The sequence below is a fragment of the Peromyscus eremicus genome, chromosome 15 (assembly GCF_949786415.1).
Source record: "Peromyscus eremicus chromosome 15, PerEre_H2_v1, whole genome shotgun sequence".
NCBI lineage: Eukaryota > Metazoa > Chordata > Mammalia > Rodentia > Cricetidae > Peromyscus > Peromyscus eremicus.
This window is the reverse complement of record NC_081431.1, coordinates 26,977,538-27,000,799: the sequence shown is the minus strand read 5'-3', so window position 1 is coordinate 27,000,799 and position 23,262 is coordinate 26,977,538. Positions and strand designations below refer to the sequence as shown.

Sequence of the window (23,262 nt, the reverse complement as noted above, 5' to 3'; positions counted from 1 at the left end):
AAATCTTTCAAAGCAATTTAGCACCATAGGTAAAGCCAGATGGACATCAACTGGCATCCTGGTCCCAGCACTGAGTTGCTGCATGGCTTGGCTTGAAGATTCTTGAAATCTCTGTGTTTTAATTCCTTACAGTATGAAATGAAAACCAGAGGAGACTGTAGAAATGTGGGGATTGAGGAGAATGGTTATGCAATGTTCAGTATATAAGTATTTCCCTTGCTTCTTGTAGCCTTCTTTCTCTTTGTTTCCAGGCTGGCTCCTTGGGATGGACTCTGTTGCTTGCCTGCCAAGCATCCATTTTTTTCTTATTTCTTATTAATAGAACCCTATCTTGGCTCTGGTCCAGTCTGGAGTGCTCCTGGACTAGGTGTTGTTGGCCTCTTCTCCTGCAGCCCCATAGGAAAAACCATACCCTTAGCCGTTCACAGTAATCCCGCGCTCCTTTGCGAATATTTGATCGAGGGTTGTGTAGGTGGCCTAACTGTGGCTAATGAGGCTGATAAGAAGGACTTCTGGAAAGATCTGGAAACAGTCTTCAACCTGATGGAGAGCTGTTCCCCATCCTTTCAGAATTGGGAACCATTTGTGTGAGGTTGTGTATTATGAGGCACTTCAGCAACCCTCTTGCACCCTGAGAGCAGATATTCGTGACAACCCATTATGACGATGTAGAATGACGAGAACTTGACTCCTTTAGAGACAGAAGTGCCCACTGCGAGTGGACACAGGGCAGTTTTTCAACTGGCTAGTGACTCGGGACCCAGCACTCACAATGGTACCTTATTGTATTGTGACATAGCAACAAAACAGATTGTATTCCAGATCTGTGAATTTGGGGACACCGTTCAGGTGCACACAAAGCAATCTCATTACTGTGGCTTCATCATATTTATGCTTAGTCCCCCTTCAACATGGATCCCTGAGGTAGGAGCTTGTGGCTTATGTCTGCCCCAGGTGCTTTCGGTCCTGTCACTTTGTCACCCTTAGCTTGTGGGGTTTTTTTTTTTTGTTGTTGTTGTTGTTTGTTTGTTTGTTTCTGACTGAGACTTCAGGCTTGTTCTCCTGTAGCCTCATATCCACATCCTAGGGAGTGTGAAGGAGGACAAGAGAAGCACAGAGAACCACACAAGCCGCGAGGTTTCCACACACTTCTAGGGAAGGCTGGAAAACTGGTTTTTTGGAGTCCATCTTGCCACACTGTGTTGAATGAGGAGTTACCCAGGAAAGCTGAGAAGAGGTAGCAGGGAGAGAGAAACACGGTCCAAGCACCTGTGGAAACGGATGTCTCTGGTGCTCTAGGTGAGTGGAAGGACCTACAAGCGCACATCTAACTTGGCACCAACCAGTCTTGAGCGGGGCTTAAAGTGGCATCAGATTTCTAGATCTCCATGTCATGAGGCCCATCAGACCTGCAGTGCCAGCAGGAAGGCACAGCTCCTGCCTAACAGTTCTGCGGACCCCTCTGCATTCCTGCTCATGGATTCCGGCATCCTTCCGTTAGTTAGTTTGCTTCTTTGGCTCTGTTTGCCCTCCTAGGAGACCCCGTGGTCTCAATCTTGGTTGAGTGCTATCACTCCCTCGAGAGCTTTAGAAGTTTCTCGCTCTGAGATCACCAAAAAGACCCACTAAATCAGTCTCTTCAGAGGTGGGGCTCTGGGTTCTGCGCTTCTCTCTCAGGCCACTCCCCCGTATAGCCAAGACTGTGCACCTGTGCACTAGAGCGATGGTTTGAGGTCCTGGCCGCACCTCTGAATCATCCAGGGACTTTTTGGAAAATTCTGATACCAAGTTTCTCTTCTAGAGCGTCTGGCTTAGTTGTGGTGGGAAGGGTCTGGGAAGGGATAGTTCTTCAGGCTCTCCAGGTATTTCTAATATGCAGCAAGAATGAAAAGTCTTGTGTGGTACTGCAGACCTTGGCAGGGGTGGATGAAGGCTTCTCTCCCTCCCCTTGTTTCTTCTGAACAATAAAATTGCTGGTGTGCTGTCAGCCAGCTCATTCATATGTACAATCATGTCTCCAGCCGTGGTCTCCAGCCACATGGCACTTTAGGACCTCCTGAGGGACTTTTTGAAGATTTCTACTTGCTGAGGCAGGCTCCTGAGATTGGATTGTCATTGTCTGAGACTGGCATTGCTGCGTTTGCTCTGAAAGCAACTCCTGGCTTCTGACGCACAGTCAAGGCAAGGACCGCCATGCAGTAGTAATCACAATGGTGACAATGGTCCATAAAAGTCATACCTGTTCCACTTCCAGACTGTGTCCCTTCCAGAGATAAGGGGAAGAGCTGTTTATTTAGAATTTGAAATCAGCTTTTGCACTATTTCATTGTAGTTGTTAGCCCTGGGGTCTTCTGTATCCTTAGAGGATGATCTCGTTTAAGAAGTGAGCTGGCCCTTCCTCTCCTGCTTTTCACTGTCACCAGGCATGACAAAGTCCCTGGAAGTTTTATAACTCAGCAACTGAGGTCACCTGCTTCAGGTTGTGTCCGGTGCTCTGTATAAATGAGGTCAGCCTTTTGGGCTGCTCTGCCTGTGTTTTTTGTGCGTATCTTCACCAAATTGCTTGCTTTGCTTGGGGTTATGTAAACAAATCATATGTTATGGTAGTGACAGATATTCCTGGAGATATAGGTGTGTTCTGCATCCCAGGAACCAGGATGCCATTCAGCTTGGTTCTCCTCACCTCTCTCTTCCTCTGCACTACACAACCAGCATGAGAGGTATCCCAGTGACAGGCAAAATGGGAGCATGTCACCCAGTATGTTCTCTTGACCCAGGCTGCACAGACTTGAACGGTCCAGTAGCTGCCTCTTTGGTGCCCTATCCCAGGCCAGTCTTCAGTTTTTTCATCAGATCCAGGCACTCTGGAGCAATGTAGAACTGTCCCCAAGTTGTGAGGGGAATTACATCCAGTCCATCTGCTCTGCACTGGGTGACTATGGATGAGGATCATCACGGGGGCTCACCTCTGTGGCTCTTAGAGACAACAACCTCACAGCCACACCTCATCAGGCATCTGCCTTCCATCTTCCCTTGTAATTTCAGAAGTATTTCTTCCTTAAACTTTTATTTGTCTGTTTGATTTTTTGTGTGTGTCTGTCTGCTTGCCTATCTGTCTGTTGTCTGTCTGTCTGTCTTAGGGAGTATGCATGCCATGTTATATTGCATGTGTGGACTTGTAGGAGTCAGTTTTCTCCTCTCACCAAGTGGGACATGGGGACTGAACTCAGATTAGCTGACTTGGTGACAAGGACTTTCCTAGCTGTGACATTTCAAAGTTCTTCAGTCTCTTCTCCACAGACGTTCAGGGCAGGCACATGTTTTTCTGGACAATTCCTTTGCCCTGCAGAGCGTCTAGTAGGAGTCCCAGCTGCTGCCCATTCTATAGTAGTAGTGCCCCCTACAAGTTCTGGCATTAAAAAAAAAAATGTGACAAATACTGTTCCTGGTTCCCTAGGAGGTAAAGACGTTGGAACCACTGTTGCTGTCTGCTGGCTTAGATCTGTCTGCCAGGTCACACTGAGGAAATTAACAAAACAAAACCCCAAACATTCCACAGCTGTAAGAGTGCTGTTTCTTGCACAGTCTGGGGAATAGGGTCCATTTTGAAGCGCTTCTAAGGGTCCTCCTACCCATCATCCCTTGAAGCTGAGACCCTCAGGAGGAAATGTCCTGGAGGAGGAACTAATATAATACAACGTTTGTTCATGTCAGGGACTCTAAGAGACCTTGGTCCTTCTGCACGGTATGGGATGGTCAGCAGCCTAGAAGATCCTGAATGCTCTCATACTTCCTCATGGTACAGAAAGTGTGGTCTGGGAGTGTCTGCTTCAGAGAATGCTGTGGATAAGTGACCAAGAAAGGACTGGAAAACTCACTGGGTAAGAGATGAGGCGAACAGGATCCCATGGCTTGATGAGAGAAGGATGAATGAAGCTAAAGAACAGACTATGTATACTCTAGCAGCAGTGAATACCACTACGGGCAGAGCCTGGCACCATCATGTTAACACCAGAGCCTGAGGACAAAGGTTTCAGAGCCAGAAGAGGCGGGGGGGGGGGGGGGGGGGGAGGGTAGTGGTCGTGGAGGAGAATCAGGAATGGGTGTGCAGTGGCAACTAGAGGAGTCAGAGTGTGTGTTGGGGGGAATCACGAGTGGGTGTGCACTGGCAGCTAGAAGAGGCAGGGTGAATGGGGGAATCATGAATGGGTGTGCACTGGCCAGAATCTCCCCATCATTCCTATTTGTATTTTTCCAAGACACCAACTAGGATGAGGTCGGCACTCCAAGATTCAGTTTGGGAAAAGAATTCACATTTGTGGCATTTTTGTGTTCAGCTCGGCACTTCTGACTTTGTTTAACGAAGAAAATACTTTTTTTGTGTGTGACTATCTATGGCTGGCCACTCAAATGAGCACCCTTGTTAAACAATGTTCAGAAAGTTGACTTCCCGTGCAGGAGCTATCTGTAGAATCGTGAGCACGGCACCAGCCAAGAGCTAGCCTCTAATTACTGTGCTCATTTTAACAGCACCGTGTCTCAGTTGAGTGTGGTTTTGTTTTATGAGACACAGCGTTCAGAAGTAAGAATCAGGGAGGTGAGTTTCAAAGGCTTACAGGAACAATCTCTAAGACTTCTGCTACTTTCGTTTCCCCGATGCCCCTTGCAGCTGAAGATGACGCAGCGTGGAGAAGCTATAGTGTGGAGCTGAAGACTTCTGCTCTGTGGTCATCAGGCCTGGATTCAAGGCATCTTACTCTTCCTCTCACGCTGCTTGGGTGAAAACTCAAAGCAGCTCTCCAGAGCGTCTCCGGCTCTGAGCACCCCTTTTTGGTCACCTATGTGTTCTCTGAAATGTCCTACCCATCATTTCCAGATGGATCACTGTCCTTTGGAGACGAGACAACCATTACTGTCTTGAAACCAAAGCAGCTGCGATTATCCACATCAGACTTCGCATTGGGCCTGCTAGCACTGCCCTATGAAGCAGGGAGGGTGCTCACGAGCCTCGTGAAGTGCTCAATAGACGGCATATGGGACTTATGGGTCCTCAAGCTGTCTGAAACCTGTAAGTGGTGAACCATTTCTGAGGGCTGGGGACCTTCCTTGGTGGAGTAGCTGCTCCTAAGTTTCCATGCTCCTGTAGGTAACTCTAATAAACTTATTATCACCACGCTGAGTTTGGATGAAATAGTTTCTTTGGTCTGGCATTGGTGTCCTATGTGAAGTGAACAGGTGTTTGTTCTCATACCTACCTAGGAAAAGTAACACACTGTCCAGGCAGGAGGACACAAAGATGGTGCAACTCCAAGTCACAGAGACCCGCTGGCTAGAAGGCTCTTCTATGCTCCCAGGAGGGGCAAGAGCACTGGGCCCCACAGCCAGTCAGGTTCTGTCCCCTGGATTCTGCAGGAACCTGTAGAAGTATTTTGTTCCTGTCAGCTTCTGTGGGTGAGCATCCAGGCTGGCAGACATCCTAACATGCAGTGGATGGTCCAGTGAGGTGGTGGCTCTTGCAGCCGCCCTGCAGGAGAACCAGTTCAGCCAGGCTATTTGTCATTAAGAGTATACCCTAACTTTGTTAGCGTGGCTTTGCAAATGGCTTCACAAATGGCTTTTTGTGGAACTTCCGTGTTCAAAGAACCTAGAAATGAGTCCCTGTTTGACCACATAAGTTTTACTTGTTTCATCTTTTAAACATTATTACTATCATTATCATCATCATTATTATTGTGTGTGTTGCTCATGTGGAGGGCAGAGGACTACATTGTGGAATCAGTTTGGTTCTCTCCTTCCATCTTTATTTACGTGGACTCTAGGGCACAAATTCAGGTTGGTAAGCCTACATAGCAAGCGTCTTTACCCACTGAACAGTTTTGTTAATGTTTACTTATAGTAACAACAACAATCACAGCAAGAAAAAAGCCCGACAGGCGTACAGCTAGCGGCATTTGAAATGCCAGTGTAGACGGTCCTTGACTTAACAATGCCTCAGTGTACGAGGACTGGACTTGACAACGTTGTGAAAGTGATGTGCATTCAGTGAAAACCATGCTCACATTTAGAATTTTTGATCATTTCCTGGGCTAGTGACAGGCATCGTGACCCTGTCTCCAGGTTGGACAGTGGCTGCCAGCCACGGCTCCCAGTCAACCATAGCCTTGGGAGGAGAAGCAACTGTCAATGCACAGGTTGTTGCTAAGCTGTGACATTTGGCAGTTAGGATTAAATGCGCTTTGACTTCCGGCATTTGCATCATGATGGATCTATAGCACGGCCCCGTCATCAGTCAGCCGCTTTGAACGGTACCATTCCACCTAGTACATCAATGGCTGTCACAGTCACACACAGTCCTAGGGTATCTGTGACTGGAGTCAAGGAATGGCATCTTCTGGAATATTCAGATCTGGATATTTATACACTTAAATACAGATTGCTTTGCTCTATTTAATTTATTAATGTATTTTGTTTTAAAATGACTTTTTTGTATTTTATTGTCATAAGTGTTTTTATTGCTTCTTTTGAAATTATGTGAATCGATACAATATGTTTAATACAAACAGCAAAAAGAGCTTCAGAATGTAAATGTTTGTTAAGAGACATTTAAAGCCCAAGCAATTGATGCAATTCCAGAAGAAATCCACTGGATGGCGCAAGAATATCATCCAAATGGGTCAGGGATGGCTACAGGAGAATTCTGTTTCTTCCACATTAAATCAGAAGTGATGCAAATTGCTGTAAAAGGCGTGCATCTTCCATTCTTCCCCACAAGGGATTGTATTTTTCTCCTCTTTCGCCTGTGTGCTGATACAGCACTGGTCTCCTGTACTCACGCTCAGGGCCAGGCCTCTGTGGCTGTCTTCCCTGAGGTTCAATTCCGATCCTGCAGACATGTCCAGTTGCAGGGGCAAAACAACTGCTTTAGTCTTGGTAAAAATCTGAGGAACAGCATTCTGAAGACACAGAATTAGACCATGGATTCCACACTGTGCTGAAGTTTGCTATACCAGTGTTACCACCTCAGGGGCAAACAATGCTGTCTTCTGCCTATCATAAATGGTGGCACTAATACTAACACAGAGAAGGGCCAAGCAAGTGGAACTGCTTCAATATGTCGAGGAAATCCATTTATCTTTCAGAGAAAAACTCTGTGTGTGTGTGTGTGTGTGTGTGTGTGTGTGTGTGTGTGTGTTCACGCATATATGTGTTCCTATGTGCATGTTTGTGTGTGTGCACATGTACACATGAGCATCCATGTGGAGGCCAGAGATTAATGTCTAGTATCTTCCTTAGTCATTCCTTACCTAATCTTTTTTTCTAATGGTAAAAGGTATGTACTTAGAATTAACAGCTGTTCAGAGTGTAGCTCTGTGCAGGAGGCCTGGGGTCCAATTCCCAGCACCTCTAACTAGAAATCTATGTTTGGTGCTGGAAAGGTAGCTCAGTGGTTAAGATTGTATACTGCTCTTTCAGAGGACCCAGGTTCAGTTCCCAGCACCTCCTTCAGTGGCTAACAACCACCCTTGAATCCAGTGCCCTCTTCTGGACTCTGTGTGCACCTTTGCTCATGTGCACAGACTGACACATACACATAATTCAAATAAACTGTGAAAAAAAATATCAACCTGATTCAGTTTACACAGAACCAGTTTTGTTGGCAATATCCAAAGGATGATAATCAGGAGTTGGATGAACATATGCCTTCTCTCCAGCAGACTGCTTGAATGTGGTCATAACAACATAGAATTTCTTCACAGCCTGTGTGCCCTGGGGTTTATTGGCCTTAACATCCACAATGAACACAAGTGTTCATTGTTTTTGTCCTCTTCATGGCTGACTTGGTGGGCACGGGGAACCTGATGATAACATAGTGGTCAAGCTTGCTTTTCCTGGGTGCACCCTTGCAAGGGCATTTGGGCCACATCCAGAGTGGCAGTGCCTTGGGCTACCAGAAAGTAGGTGACATATGACTCTTCTCTCTCTCTCCCTCTCTCTCTCTCTCTCTCTCTCTCTCTCTCTCTCTCTCTCTCTCTCGTGTGTGTGTGTGTGTGTGTGTGTGTGTGTGTGTGTGTGTGTATGTGTGTATGTGTGTGTCTAGTTGTCCTTCTGCACCACCTTCTTGATCATCAAGGGCTTTGGGTTTAGGAAAGATTTTGTCTTCACTTTGTTATATTGACCTCCACTTTATTTTTTGAGGCAGGGTCTCCCACCCAGCTTGCCAACCCCAGGCACTTCTCTTGCCTGCACACTCTGCTCTGTCATGCCCACCTTTATGTGGGTTCTGAGGATGCACTCAGGTCTTTAGGATGTCATGGCAACCGAGCCATCTCCCAGCCTGGAAAAGTTGTTTTTGCTTTTTTTTTCAGCACATCCTCCAGACCCAAGTATATTGTCAAGGCCTCAGCCTCCAGATTCCTTGCAGGGAACCCTCTTTAACAGCAGTGGAAATCTGTTTTCTTTGTGTCTCACACAGTTAACGTGCCTCGGTTTCCACCCACACTTCCAGGTATGAAATGAATGCCCAGCACAGTTTCTGAGATTTGCTGGAAGAAATGAAGGCTTCATGAGCAGCATAGAGTCAGAGCGTAAGCAAAGCTGGAAGATGAAGCTTTGGTTCACGGTCCTGGATTCCTCAGGGGAAGGGACACAGAGAGGCATGGGGCAAGGTCAAAGTATATGGGAACTTTCTGGCTGTGTTCATGACCATGTGGACCACTCATTTTGGTGGAGGCTGAAATGTTTGCAATAGAAACAAACTCCCAAATTTGCTTGTATTTTATTATTATTATTGTTGTTGTTATTATTATTATTATTATTATTATTTTTTTGGTTTTCAAGACAGGGTTTCTCTGTATAGCTTTGTGCCTTTCCTGGAACTCACTCTGTAGCCCAGGTTGGCCTTGAACTCACAGAGATCTGCCTGCCTCTGCCTCCTGAGTGCTGGGATTAAAGGCGTGTGCCACCACTGCCCAGCATATTTTATTTTTAAATTTTGTCTGTTGCATTGCTTCATCATGCACACTTTGCTTAAAGCCAGTTAATTGCATGGTTACAGGTGCATGTAGGAGCCATGTGGTAATGCGGGGTTCCCTCCTCCTTGGCTCAAGCAAGTTCATTTCACAGTCTAACACCAGTAGGTCCTGCTGTTCCCCCAAGAATTGCACCAGTTATGTTCCAAAAGTTTACCTGCTTTGGAGAAAGGAAGCATCCGAAGACCCTTCACCCATGGAAGTTGGACACCAGACAGTATCAACAGCTTCCACAGACATAGAACACCACTGAGAATCTTCCTCATCTTTTCCTTTCTACCAGACTAGGATCCACCCAACTAGCCCATGGCTGACGACAGCTTGAAATTGGCTGGCTTTGGTAAATTTTCTGCACTGGATGTAGCTGCGGTGCTTTTTTTTTTTTTAATTTCTGAGGAGCTTTTGGCAATGTCTGCAGACACTCTCTGACACACATTTGTCAATAACAAAGTGGGCGGGGCATTATTGGCATCGAGTGGATCAAGCCCAGGGGTACCGCCTCAGAGGCCATGTGCAAAACATCCCTGCAACAAGAGACTATTCGGTCCAAATGTCAGCAGTCAGGAAGGTTAGAAGCCTTGGTTTGATTGGAACACGGCCGTGTTTGTTTCTGTACTGTCTCTGGCTTCTACAATATGTGATGCCAATGACATTGTACAGCTAAGCCAAAATACCCTGCTCTGCAAATCCCGAAACATTTTCTGCCTGCCCCCAGCTGACTGAAGAGCTGTGGTCCCTGAGTCCTAACACATTTCTGTCTGTCCCAGGAAAACGCTTCTGACTGCATCTAAAGCATCATTCAAGAACTGCCCACAGACAAGGAAAACGGATCATTCTGAAAAACAGTTGCATCGTATCTACCGTTCTTTATTTTGACCGTTTCTGGTGATACTTTGATTCCGTGTCTTTCTCATTACCCCTCCATCATATCTTTTTATTACAAATCCTCTTCCAGGCGCTGAGCTGAGCCTGATGCCATTAAAAGGCTGTGTGCTTCCTGCTCCTTGGGGGGCCTGAAGCCCAGAGGGGGAGGCGGATATTAATTAAACCATCACCCTAATGAATGTATGATGACAAACTGTGATCAGAGCTCAGAGGCGGGAGACAGCTCCGATGACAGTTGACTGGAGCTCAGGGCATATGGAAGTTAACTAGACGGAGACTGTGTGTGTGTGTGTGTGTGTGTGTGTGTGTGTGTGTGTGTGTGTGTGTAGGGGGTGAGCGTAGGGAAGGGTGGTACTGGGAGTCCAACAATCTGAAGGAGAGAGTAGAACACTGATGGAAATGGAGAGCCCAGCAATGTGCTAGTGGGAAGTTGGTGAGGACCCAACAAAACCGTGTCGGCCAGATGGTGTGCTGAGTCTTATCCTAAGAGTTGTCAGAGCAGAGAGAAGCCACTGAAGGGTCTGGGAGGAGACTTGATCAGATTTGCATATGAAGCTCCTAGATTGTCCTACAATATCAGGCGGGGTCGCGGGGGTGGGGGTGGTGAGTTGAGCTCGTTAAAAACACAGCTATTTTGAAAACAACTAGCTGATTGATTAACTTTTAAAAACCCAATTAAGCCTCTGTGTCCCCGCCCCCCATACCTGACAGAGTCAGTGAAGGAGCTGCATTCAAACATGAACGTCTTCCTTTCACAAAGCAGGTTTCTGAGTGCAGCTGCAGCTGGAATTTACCCTACTGTGATTTCTAAGGTCATATTTCTTTTGAAGATCAGCTGAATATTTATGTGTGTGGGGGGGCAGTGGTTTTTGATGTTGCTAACATTTCCAATTCTCACGGTGAGTTCAAACTTCTCTAGGACTTCTAAATATGCTCACTGGAGAGTCAGTAGAATCGATAGCTCACCAAATAAATTCTCTCTGATGTCGACCATTTCTTCCTGTGCAAATTGTGGTTTTTAACCCAATTTTAATTTTCCTTTTCTCTCTCCTCTACACGGCTGATCACACCGATCGCATTATGTTTTATTACTGTCTAGAACGTGTGCATTGTTTATCAGTAAGACCTCTGGAGATTGAAGTCCCAAACCTTCTTTGTGAATAAACTCAACCCAATACTGCACTGTGTGGGTTGTCTGGTGACTGTTGCTCTGAATCGGTGACCTTCCTTCCTCAAACAAGTATTTCTACCCTAGATCAGGTGTCCTCAGAGCCCAGTGCAACTGGCAAGCCAGGTTGTACATAATGTGGCAGTGGTTCTCAACTGTCGTAATGCCGCAACCTTTTAATACAGTTCCTCATGTGGTGCTGACCCCTGAGCATGAAGTTATTTTCATTGCTACTTCCTAACTGGAATTTTGCTACTGTTACGCATTGTTATGTCAATATCTGATACGTAGATGGTGTTAGGTAACTCTAGTGAAAGAATCATTCGCTCTCCAGAAAGGTCACGACCCACAGGTTGAGAACTACTGTTCTAAGGGAACATAGCTATACTCATTTGTGTATACAGTGTCTATGCTTGTGACAATACTACAATGAGAGAGATGACTAGCTGTCACAATGACCAGAGAGGTACAAGTCTAAAATATTTACCATACAGCCCTTTATTCAGAAAACCTTGTAAGTCCTGTTCCAAAGAAAGTTCGACATGTTATTTGCATATTCATTTTATGTGAGAGTGTTTAGTAGTAGATTTAGTGGTGGCTATGCACAGAGTGTGAGTCCTAGTCTTGCCCCTGAAGATTCTGCATTTTTCCTGTAGGTTAGATGAGACTGTGGCGGCGGTGGCAGCGGCGGCGGCGGCGGCGGCGGCGGCGGCGGGGTTGGTGGGGGGGTGAGGGGGGTAGGATGGGTGGGGGGGTAGCCTACTTCTCTGCAACACCTCACTAAGCATTTCATCTGCATTAGTTCACCTAATCCTTATCACGGCTCTGTCAATTGGATATTATTATCCTCATTTTGCCAATGAATACATTTAGATTAGAGAAGTTAAATAACTCTTAGAACTTGGAGGCCGCAGAAATGGGAACTTGATTCAGTTTCTATCTGTGTTCCTGGGCCACGAGCAACACCACTGCAGTGAGCTGGTTGACAAAGGGGAGGCAGGAAGGAGGATTTCGTTTCCTGCAGTGGATGGAGGGTGGCTGTGTAGACAGATGTGGGAAGTGGGTGCTGAGGCTGCTCAGATGCCACGGATGGCTTTTATGTTGACACCCGTGCATCCTGGGATTCTTTTCGGGAGAGGTTTTCATTGCATCCTGAAGGGCACATGAGAAAGAGCTGTGTCTAGAAAAATCTTTTGACCTCCATGGAGTCCCAACGCATGCCATATTCTAGTCCCTGCTTTACTGGCTGCCGGAACGTTCCGTGGGAATGCAGAATTATTAAAGAAGCACTCCTTTCCCGCCCCATCTGTCATCACTGGCATATTTACACTTCACAGGCAGCCCGCGCTGCCCATGAGGGCACTGTTGCTGACATCACAGGGCTGCCAGAACAACCGCCCAGCCCTGAGATGCTGGGGACTTCTTCCCTGACATTCTATGCCATCGCCTGCAGCAAAGCTAAAAACCCTTGATCAGCTCGTCAGGCTGACTTGACTGCTGTAGGATTCATTAGATGGACCTTTCCGAACCCAGAGCCACTTGTCCCCAGGTGCGCACACTGATGTGCACAAATCCATGTCAACTCTAGGCTGCCTGGCTCCAACAGGTTCTTTTCAAAAGAACCTGGTGTTTGATGTGATTCAAATTCCTTCTTTTCCCTTGAAGCCATTTGTTTGAAAAAATAATATATTTTTTAAGACTCTTCAAAAGTGGAATAAAATTATACTTTACTCTGGAGTTTTCTTTACTCTATGACAAATGAAGTATTAACAGTAATAGCTATTAGTGTCCCTGGCCTACAGACAGGTCACTACAGTTGGCTGGGTTAAAAAATAGAAAATTCAAAGTCCCCAACTATAAAATGAATTGCCCAACAGATGCAGCAGGCTCCGAAGGAATCATTGTGAGCTATTTAGCTAAATAATATCCATGCTAACAAGTCCCACAAAACAGATTTCTGTGACAATGTTCATTCTGCAATGGCCCTAAACACACATCACACCATAAGGATTCTATCAGCTAATTAATACAGGGTGAGAGCTTTAAACAGAGAAATTAACTCAACAGGAACCTCATAACTGATAGCACCACACAGCACAAAGAGAAAAGCATCAGGTCTCCAGTTGACTTCGTTTGGCCTCTGAGGACAAGAGCCACTCCAATTCTGTCTCTCTCTAGTCCTTTCAGCTGCAAATGTGCTTAGAAAGGGCTTCTCTGATGTTCCTGCCTCAGCATGAGCAATGGGGACTCCTGACTTCTTGGTTAGTCCCCGTCTCCTGGGAGATGCTCACTTTTGCAACATTGTTTTGAATCTCCGTTGTGTCCCAGACGTGTGACACATGCCACTCAGGGCTTCACTGCCTTTACTTTTTCGTGGAGTTGTTCTTAGACATGTTCAGCAGCACCTGATGGTCAGTATAGATCTGCAGCCTAGATGTCCACCAGCAGATGGATGGATACTGAAAAGCTGCTTTGGAAGGTTCAAGAAAGAAGTTCAAGAAAACCAGTCTCAAGTGCTTATTAACTTTCAACTGCCATCCCATGGTCAGTGAATTCCAAGCCCATAGTGGCCTTTTGCAGCTAAAGGTAAGCATGCCAAACTTCCTAGCTCCCAGAAAGCCCAGTCAGATTAGAGCTCATGAAAGTATATGTGGGCAAGTCCCAACCCATTCTTGCAAACCCGAGTCTGGCCTGATTATAAAAATATTGCAACATAAGTTCAAGTTAAAATGATTTGTTTTCCTTTTTAGGTTTGGAGATAGCTGAGTCTGTAAGGTGTTTGTTTGTAAGCATGGGGGGCTGGCTTCATTTCCCAGAACCCTCAGCACCCACATAAAAAAAAGCAAGTGTGACCTGGTACACATTTGCAATACCAACACCGGGAAGGTGGAGACAGTTGGATGTCTAGAGCTTATTGGCCAGCTAGCCTAGCCTAGTTGGGAAGTTTCATGCCAGTCAAAAGACTGTCTCAACAAATAAGGTGGATGGATGGTACCAAAAAAATGGCACTTGAGGTTAACCTTTGGCCTCTACATGTGCATGTGTACATCTGTAAGCACACATAGGTGAAAATGCATACACAGTATACACATATACACACACACATGCACACACAAAATCTTTCCCTTTAATTTTTTAAAATCAGTTTTGCACACTCTTTCCACCATGTAAAGCAAGTTCTTCTTCTGTCTTCTCAGCTGAGGAATGGATGGTGAATATGTGTGTGGTTGCTGGGAGTTTGGTCTCTATGTACAAATTCAGCATCCCACTGCTCCAGATATACATATGGTCCCTACATTTGCCCATAATTTACTGACTCAAATTGCCAGTAAGTAATTGCAATCTAGTTTTGATAGAACTAAGTATAAAGTCAGCTATTTACATGAATGGACTGACCATTCCTGTGCTAGCTAGAAGATGGGGTATGACTTCCCGGGGAACAAAATGGAATATTGAGTCATGAAAAACATGTTCAACTTGGAGATCAGGATGAAGGAGGAGCAGGAATGAGTACTTCAGACAGAGGAACCAACATTAGAAAGGTCCCAATGAAACAAGGTGGTAAAATCAGATCATCTTGACCATTCATACCACTGGGACATCTGATAAAAGACTGAGATATCCCAGAAGTTGAGTCCAATCAACATGCAGGGACCACGTAGCAAAGAGCAAATCCAATGTTATCATTTAAATACTCTAGCCTTTAAAAGACAAATTTTGTTTATCACTGTACTACTCATAACATCAAAGACATACTTGTTCTTATTAGATGGACATTATTTGCCCATCTATCTGTTGAGTACTGAAAAAACTTTCTTTCAACTATTTATCAACCTACTTCTGTACAATTAGCTGGCTCATCAGAATGGCAAATAGAATCTGAATATGTATTGTTCCTAATGCATGGCCACAAGATGTCTTTCAGTAAGATGAATGAGTCACCAATCATGGACTTGTAGGCTAACAGATAGAAGAGGACAGAATTAAAATGCCAACAGGAGAACTGCATACTGGGTATTTTAATACCATTGCTTCCTAAGAAGCAGAAGAGTAAAATATGAGAGAGGTGTGCAGTATGTGCCCAGCTGAGAGCCTTGCTGTCCAACAGAAATATGATGCCTGCAATATATGTAATGTGATAAAGTAGCTACTCTAGAAGTTAAAGTGATGGAGTTACTTATACCAGCATTTCATTTAGCCTTTTATAACAATGGTTTCCTGTTTTGTTTTTGTTTTTATGAGACAGGGTTTCTCTGTATATTTCTGGATGTCCTGGAACTCACTCTCTATACCAGGCTGGCCTTGAACACAGAGATCTACCTGCCTCTGCCTCCTGAGTTCTTGGGATTAAAGACAAACTACCACTGCCTGGCTGTAACTGTATTTTAAATCTGATGATTTTGGGCTCATGATGGACTCATTTCCAAATAATTTCATTTTAAGTTAAAAATGTGTGAATTATCATTTATACTGAACACCCTAGCTCACCAATGCAACACTTGGCTGTATGTGAAGAGTCAGTCTCTGTCAATGCTCAGTGCTGGGAGAGAGTACGTGTGGACTACCACTAGTTTGGGAAAAGTCAAAGTTAGAAATTCAAATTATGGTCTCTGTTGGATAATTACTCAATTTATTGTCCATTAATTATATGTTAGATTCTTTTGGTAGATTATTGTATATAATCCCCATAATAACCTTATGTCATAAATGATCTTAGTAACATTTTCTTCTTCATCTCCTCCTCATCATCATTTTTCTTTTCCTCTTTCTCTTCTTCCTCCTTTTATCCTTATCCTTCTTCCCATTAAAGTAGTAAAATATTCAAAATTAAGTTATTGTCCCAAGTTATGTGACTGTGAGTGGAAGCAGGGACAAGATTCAAGTCCAGCCCACCACAGATTTGCGGCCTACCAAACACAAGGGCCTTTAGTCAGCAGACCACATCTCCATCGTACATGACATTGTTCTGTTCATTCGAGTTCAATCTAGAAGACTTCTCCATGAACACAACATAATAAGGACTCAAAAGACAAGTATGGAGTCTTCTAGTATCTTATAATATAATGACAGAAACAGACAAGAAGAATTGAAAATTACTCAATACATCCACGAAGAGTGAAGCCAAAGGTCCATGGGAAAGACAATGAGTGGTTATTTAAACTGGAGGAGACTGAGGAAGGTTGATAATTAAGGTAATAGGAGTTGCATCCAGAAGATGGTCTCCCCTCACTAGATACCAATGGGTTTCATTATTCAACCAAATGATGTATCTCTCCAATAGGCATACAAGAAGAAATGGAACCTATGAGGTCATCTTCCTTTCTTCCTCTAAGTGTCTTCTTCCTCTGCTACATTATTTGATTTGTGTACAGAAATTTAATTAGATGAACCAAGGCAGTTTTTTGATTATTTTTCCCATTGTTCTGATAAATACTCCAACAAAAGAATCTTAGGGAAGAACGGGTTCATTTGGGCTCAATTGAGGCTAGAGTTCATTATGATGGGGAGGTCACTGCAGCAGGAGATTGAGGCATCTAGTCACATTATATCAAGAAACATAGAGCAATTATGTGATCATATTACTTTATCTTTCTTATACAGTTCATAATTTCAGCCCAGGGAATGGTGCCACCCATAGTGAATAGGTCTTCTCAATTAATTAACCTAATCAAAATAACATCTTAATCTCACAGGCATGCTCCAAAGGCCCATCTTCTACATCTTTCTAGATTCCATCAAGTTGGCCATTAAGATTAACCAACACAGTCAGCATTTACTTTAATAAAATGAATGAATTCAGTAAGGGATTGATTATAGGTATCAGGGTCGTGTCTGGTCTGGAGGTTCCAATATTCCTGGTTGCCAGATGTTTTGTTTTTGTTTTCTATAAATCTATATGCAAGGTATCCAATCTTGACTCTGCATATTTTGTACCAAATAAAAATAATTGTTATTTCATGAGAATTTTACTTTAGTGTGTGTGTGTGTGTGTGTGTGTGTGTGTATGTGTGTGTGTTTGTTCTAAAATATATTGAATTCTACAGATCTGGTCTTGAAAGTTTGAAGACCACCTATGTTCCTGTGAGCACGTGAGAGCTGGGGAGAAGTGTCTGCATCCTACCTGACTCTGGCTGGTCATGTTTCTTCCCCTTTTTTGGTACTATATCTTAGTTTTGTTCTGATTGCTGTCATAAAAGTACCCCGACAAGAACAATGGAGAAAAGGTATATTTGGCTCACAATTCAAGAGTTACAGACCATTATTTTGGGAGATGAAGGTGGCAGGAACTCGGAACAACTGATCATATCACGTTCACAGTCAAGAACAGAGAACAATGACTTTATGTCTGTGTACCAGCGCTCAGCTTCATTCCTCCTTATTCAGTTCAGGGTCTAACTCAAGCAATGGTCATCCCACTTCATTTAACACAGTTAGGAATATTTCTTACGGACATGTCCACAGACCAACTTAATTTAGACAACTCCTCATCAAGGTTTCCTTCCTAGGTCAAATGGACAATTAAAAACTGACCATCGCGTACTTCTATAGGCTTTTTTTCATGTTGGTATGGTCTGCCATAAAGTAAAGTAAAACGAACAAACAAACAAACAAACACACAAACAAACAAACACTCCTGGGTATCACCTGGGAGCGATAGTACATGGCTTTAGTCCCAGCATTCGGCAGGCTGAGGCTGGCAGACCTCTGAGTTCAAGGCCAGCCTGGTCTACAGAGTGAATTCCAGGACAGTCAGAGCTACATAGAGAGGTTCTGTCTCAAAACCAAACCAAACAAAAAACAAACAAACAAAACCTCCCTGGGTATCATTGTATAAACACATGAAGCTCTCAGTGAGGAGCCTGGGAGTGGGAACTGGAAGGGGTGGCCATACTTCCTTCACTGCCCCACCCATTTCCCACAGACTTTTCTCTTAAGATTAGTAAATTATTTTTGTTGTTGCTTTTACTTTCTTCGGAACTAAGAACTGATTTCTTACATGCTAGGCAATGCTGTAGCACCTAGTAGATCCCTAGCCTTGAACTCCCATCCTCCTGATTCATCATCCCATGTAGGTAGGATTACAGGCATGTTGCACAACACCCAGCTACACTTCCCGTTCTTGACTGAAGAGCTGAGTATCTTAAAGGTACAAAAACCTTGACTTTCCCTAGTCCATGAGAAAAGCAGTCCAGATATTGTAACTTTCATCTTGGTCTCATTTACTAACCACTGAATTTCTTAGTCTTATTATTTTCTTTTTTTAGCTCAGTTCTACTCTTCTCTGGGCAGGAACCTCCTCTCCATGCCATCTTGCAATGGCCTTGTCTGGGAACATGTCTTGTCTGGAATTCATGGTCTTTTTGACAGCTGGACCTATTTTGCAAGCCCAAATATCCATCATGGAATCATGCTGAAGATATTAGGTAGGGGAGACCACCCAGGCACACTGTATGTGTGTGTGTGTGTGTGTGTGTGTGTGTGTGTGTGTGTGTGTGTGTGTGTTTTCATACACATTTGCATCTGATTTTAACATTCCATATCATGTGGAAAAACTTGACAGGAATATGCAGGATAAATCCTTTCCATTTTGAATTGTGAGTTGCCCATCTGTCTCTGCACTATTTCATTGGAAAAAGTTACTATTCAATCAGACAGTGTTACACACACACACCACTACACACAGACATCCCAAAGGCCAGCATTAACCACACAATTATTATTTCTACTAGTGTTTTTCAAGTGATACATGTATTAGAAACATTTCTGGAGCTGGGTAAAATTTAAATTCTTGGGCCTTGATCCAAGGAATTTGGTTCTGGAAGCCTGGGCAGGGCCTAGAAATATGAACTATAATAAACATTTAAGCAGTCTCAGAATCTTGGTGCAATCTTAGGGCTATCCTTTGAAAAACATTGCATATTTACTTGAGGCATTTCACAATGCCTACCATGACATCTGCAAGGCCACCTCTCCACGGTGGTGCCAGAACTTCGTATTTTTACGCAGCGACATCTCTCTCTCTCTCTCTCTCTCTCTCTCTCTCTCTCTCTCTCTCTCTCTCTCTCTCTCTCTCTGCAGCCCATAGTCCTCTATCACCACAAAGCTCTAGAAGAATCAAATGGACCCTTTGAGGAGCTGCTGCTGCTGGGACAGTAGCTGTCCAGAACATATCCTCCACTGTGGTCCTGAAGTTGCCACCACTCTGCCTGGGGACAGCACTAAGATGTGTGGGGAGGGTGTCTCATCTCTCAACCACTGTTACATGTCTTCTTTAACTTACTGGAACATTTCATTCTTACAGAGAGACTTCCATCTTGTGAAGACGCCCAGGATGAGTCCTTAAGTGAACCTCTGGGGAGCATTGTGACCGGCTTGAGGCCTTGGGTAGTTGGTGTCCCGAGAGGGGAGTGGATGCCAACAACTCCTGACATTTAGTGAGGGATAGACAACTGCTGCTCTCAAGGGAGATAATAAACCATGACTGTCCTTCTGCCAGGTGCTTGGCCAGTCTTCTGTTCTTTGTAGGACCATTAGCAGCTGATCAGTTTGAGGTAAATTACACCTGAAAATGATAAAACTCTAGCACCTTCTGTAGGGCTGGATTTGTAGATAGATAGTGTTTAAATTGGACTTTATCATAAAATATCTTATTTTCTTCATTTAGAGTGTTTGAAAGTTTAGCTGGGTATAGTAATTTGGGCTGGCATCTGTGGTCTCTTAGAGTCGGCAGCACATATTTCCAAACACTTCTGGCTTTTAGAGTCTCCTTTGAGAAGTCAGGTGTACTTCTAGTAGGTCTACCTTTATATTCTATTTGGTCTTTTTTCCTTTGCAGCTTTTCATATTCTTTCTTGGTTCTGTATGTTTAGTGTTTCGATTATTATGTGGCAAGGGGACCTTCTTTTCTGGTCTAATCTATTTGGTGTTGTGTATGCTTCTTGTACCTGTATAGGCATGCCTTTCTTTACATAAGCAAAATTTTCTATGATTTTGTTGAAAATTTTTCTGAACCTTTCATCTGGTATTCTCCTTCCTCTATGTCTATTATTCATAGGTTTTCTCTGTTCAGTGCCCCATATTTCCTGGTCGTTTTGTGTGAGGAATTTTTTTAGATTTAACATTTTTTTGACCGATGTATCCTTTTCTTCCACCCTATCTTCAATGCCTGAGATTCTCTCTTCCATCTCTTGTATTCTGTTGGTGAAACTTGCCTCTTGTAGTTTCTGTTCAAATTCCTAAAACTTTTCATTTTCACAATTCCTTCAGTTTGTGTTTTCATTATTGCTTCTATTTCCATTTTCAGGTCTTAAACAGTTTTATTCATTTTCTTCAACTGTTTATTTTCCCCCCCCCAAAGGCTTTCTTTAAGGGATTTATTGATTTCCTTCAATTGTTTGTGCTTTCCTAGATTTATTTAAAGGATTTATTAATTTCCTCTTTAATTGTCCTAGCTGTTTTGATTGTGTTTTTATGCTGGCATCTAGGCATCTGGGTTTGATATGATTATAGGTCTAGATGGTGACTTCTGGGAGGTCAGGAGGGGAAGGTCTGTGGGATTCACAGGATTCATAGTCAGAGGAATGAGAGGCTGCAGCTAGGATGAGTCTAAGGGACCGGGTATGCTGGGGGAACAGAGAGAGCAGAGAAGGTAGACAGACAGGTTAGCTGGTCTTTTGGCAGGTGTGGTCTGTGGTTGAGCAGGGGGTGTCTGCCCAAGTTAAGGGCTGGGGCACAGCAACAACTGGGGGTCTTCTGGAGGGGATAATCTGTGGGATCCACAGGAGGCATGGAGCGGGAAGAGGGAAGACTAAAGGCTGGTGTTCTGTTGCCGGGCTGGGAGCAATCCTGAGGGATTGCTGGGGAAACAGAGAGGGCAGAGAATTCTTTACAGACCTTCAAAGGACAGCTATCAACTTCATATGCAACAACAAAAAACCCAGGATAGCTAAAACAACCCTGAACAATGAAAGAACTGTCTGAGGTATTACCATCCCTGATTTTAAGTTGTACTACAGAGCTATAATAATAAAACTGCATGGCATTAGCATAAGAACAGAGATGTTGATCAATGGAGTCAATTGAAGACTCAGACATAAATCCACACACCTATATACCCCTGATTTTTGATAAGGAAGCTAGAAATACATACTGGAAAAAAAAAGACAGCATCTTCAACAAATGGTACTGGTCAAACTGGATATCTGCGTGTAGAAGAATGAAAACAGACCCAGACTTATCACCCTGCACAAAACTCAAGTCCAGATGGATCAAAGACCTCAACATTAAACCAGATACACTGAGCCTGATAGAAGAGAAAGTGAGGAGTAGCCTTCAATGCATTGACACAGGAAATGACCTTCTGAATAGAACAACTTTTAAATAGTACATTGTAGTTTTTAGAGTTGCATGATTGCTCTTTTTTGAGGTGGAGCCTAATTCTAGATTGGATTGCATAAAAAATCATTTTTATGTAATTGCTAACCGGAACTAAATCAGTCTCTACAGTTCTAACACACGGACCCCCCTCTTGTTCCTTGGGCATCCTGAGGATATTCTTTCTTCATGACTTTTGCATTTGCTGGGTCTGGGTGATCCCCTTTCCCTGACAGATGACTCACCCCACCTCTCTTAGGATGCTCATCTTCCCCCAAAATACTTCCTTTAAGTGCATTTAAAAGCATCAGCCCCAACCACATATCCTTCTAAGCTGTGCACTCAATTATTATACTCATTACTTTTAAAGACTCTGTTTATTGGGCTCCTCCTTGGATAGAATGTAAGTTCTGGGGGGACAGGGAGTTTGTTCTGCCTTGAACACTGAAGCATTTCTGGTGAACATATCCTGGCACTTAAAAATAGTTTGTGAATTAATAAAAATGTCCTTGAGGATAAAAATCTCTGTTTACCTCATCTCTGTATCTACTGCAGTACTTAAAAGAACACACACGAGGACTTAATAAATTTTCATTAAGCTCTAATTGTATTTTATTACTAGTTTCATAATGACCTACAGTTGTGTGGCATTATAAATTCATGTTAGTTTTCACACCAAGGGACAGCCTTGCAGGAGGCAGCACCATAAACCTGTGTGCACATGCTGACCCTGGTGTGTCCTCTCAGTTCTGTCTGTATCACCGGCCAGCCTTTTCCTCTTATCATGTGTCCACACACTAGTCCCTCTTCAGATACTTTCCTGTTGAGTTAATGAAAGAAGTTGGTACAATTCCTCTCCTCACTCCCAAAGCTGAAAGGTTATGCTGTTGCTGTACTGTATAAGAACAGCTACAATTGACTTGATCTCTACAAAATGGTCCATATGGTTCCAGCCTAAGACCTGGCTAATCTGACACAGTTGTGAGTAAAACACAAATGTGCAGTATCAGTGTGTCAGTCTAGGATTTTTCTTTCTTTCCATTTGATCCAGAGCTCAGTCAGAGCATATAGTACTGGGCTTGGAGACACACAGAGTCAGTCAGACCTTGTCTTCACAGTGTCAGAAAACACTCTTCATTTAGATGCTGGAGGTTGGACCTCCCTGTAAGCCAATCGGGTATCTCAGCAGCTCCTTTCTCACAAAGCCTCCACTGACACTGATCTTACGATACGTCCTAATGCTCTGTATCATAATTTACATCAAGAGCCTATAAGATTTGGGAAATGGATCACTTTAGCAGTGCCCAGAACCCATGGAAACTGATGATTTCTCCCCATCTCCATCCCATACAACAATGCAAGAACACAATCCAGACAGAGAGTAACGTCAAAAATCCACAATGAGATGTCCACTCTTGAATAAGACACTAAAAGACAATCATAAAGTATTAACACAGAACATGGTATTAAGCAGAACATGGATGCTGTATCTTTGTCACAAACACACAACACTTCAGGAGCTTCATGAATAGCACATGGCTTGAAGATCCGTTTTGAGGAGTACTGGAAGGCAATCAGTCAGTGGTCAATGTCTGATTGGAAGATCATGTCTACTCCAGTCATAGCCATTCATTCAAGAAAGATTTCATGGGCATAGAGGCAGCAGAGAGTCATGATTTCAGGTAAGTGATCTCAAACCAAACTGGATAAACCCTATCACTGCTGTTTTGTTGGCTAAAGTACGTCAGGGAAGTGATGACTGAACCCATTGGTGCCTCAGTTTCCCTCTTTGTTAGCTGGATACAT

At 43.8% G+C, this 23,262-nt stretch overlaps 1 long non-coding RNA gene across 1 annotated transcript; it reads left to right on the top strand.

The window, feature by feature from the left end:
- The first annotated feature begins 826 nt into the window (after positions 1 to 826).
- On the top strand, positions 827 to 5,076 carry LOC131925756 (uncharacterized). Its single transcript, XR_009383334.1, has 3 exons — positions 827 to 924; positions 1,069 to 1,299; positions 4,670 to 5,076. It is a non-coding gene; the product is annotated as an uncharacterized LOC131925756 (long non-coding RNA).
- Positions 5,077 to 23,262: the final 18,186 nt, after the last annotated feature.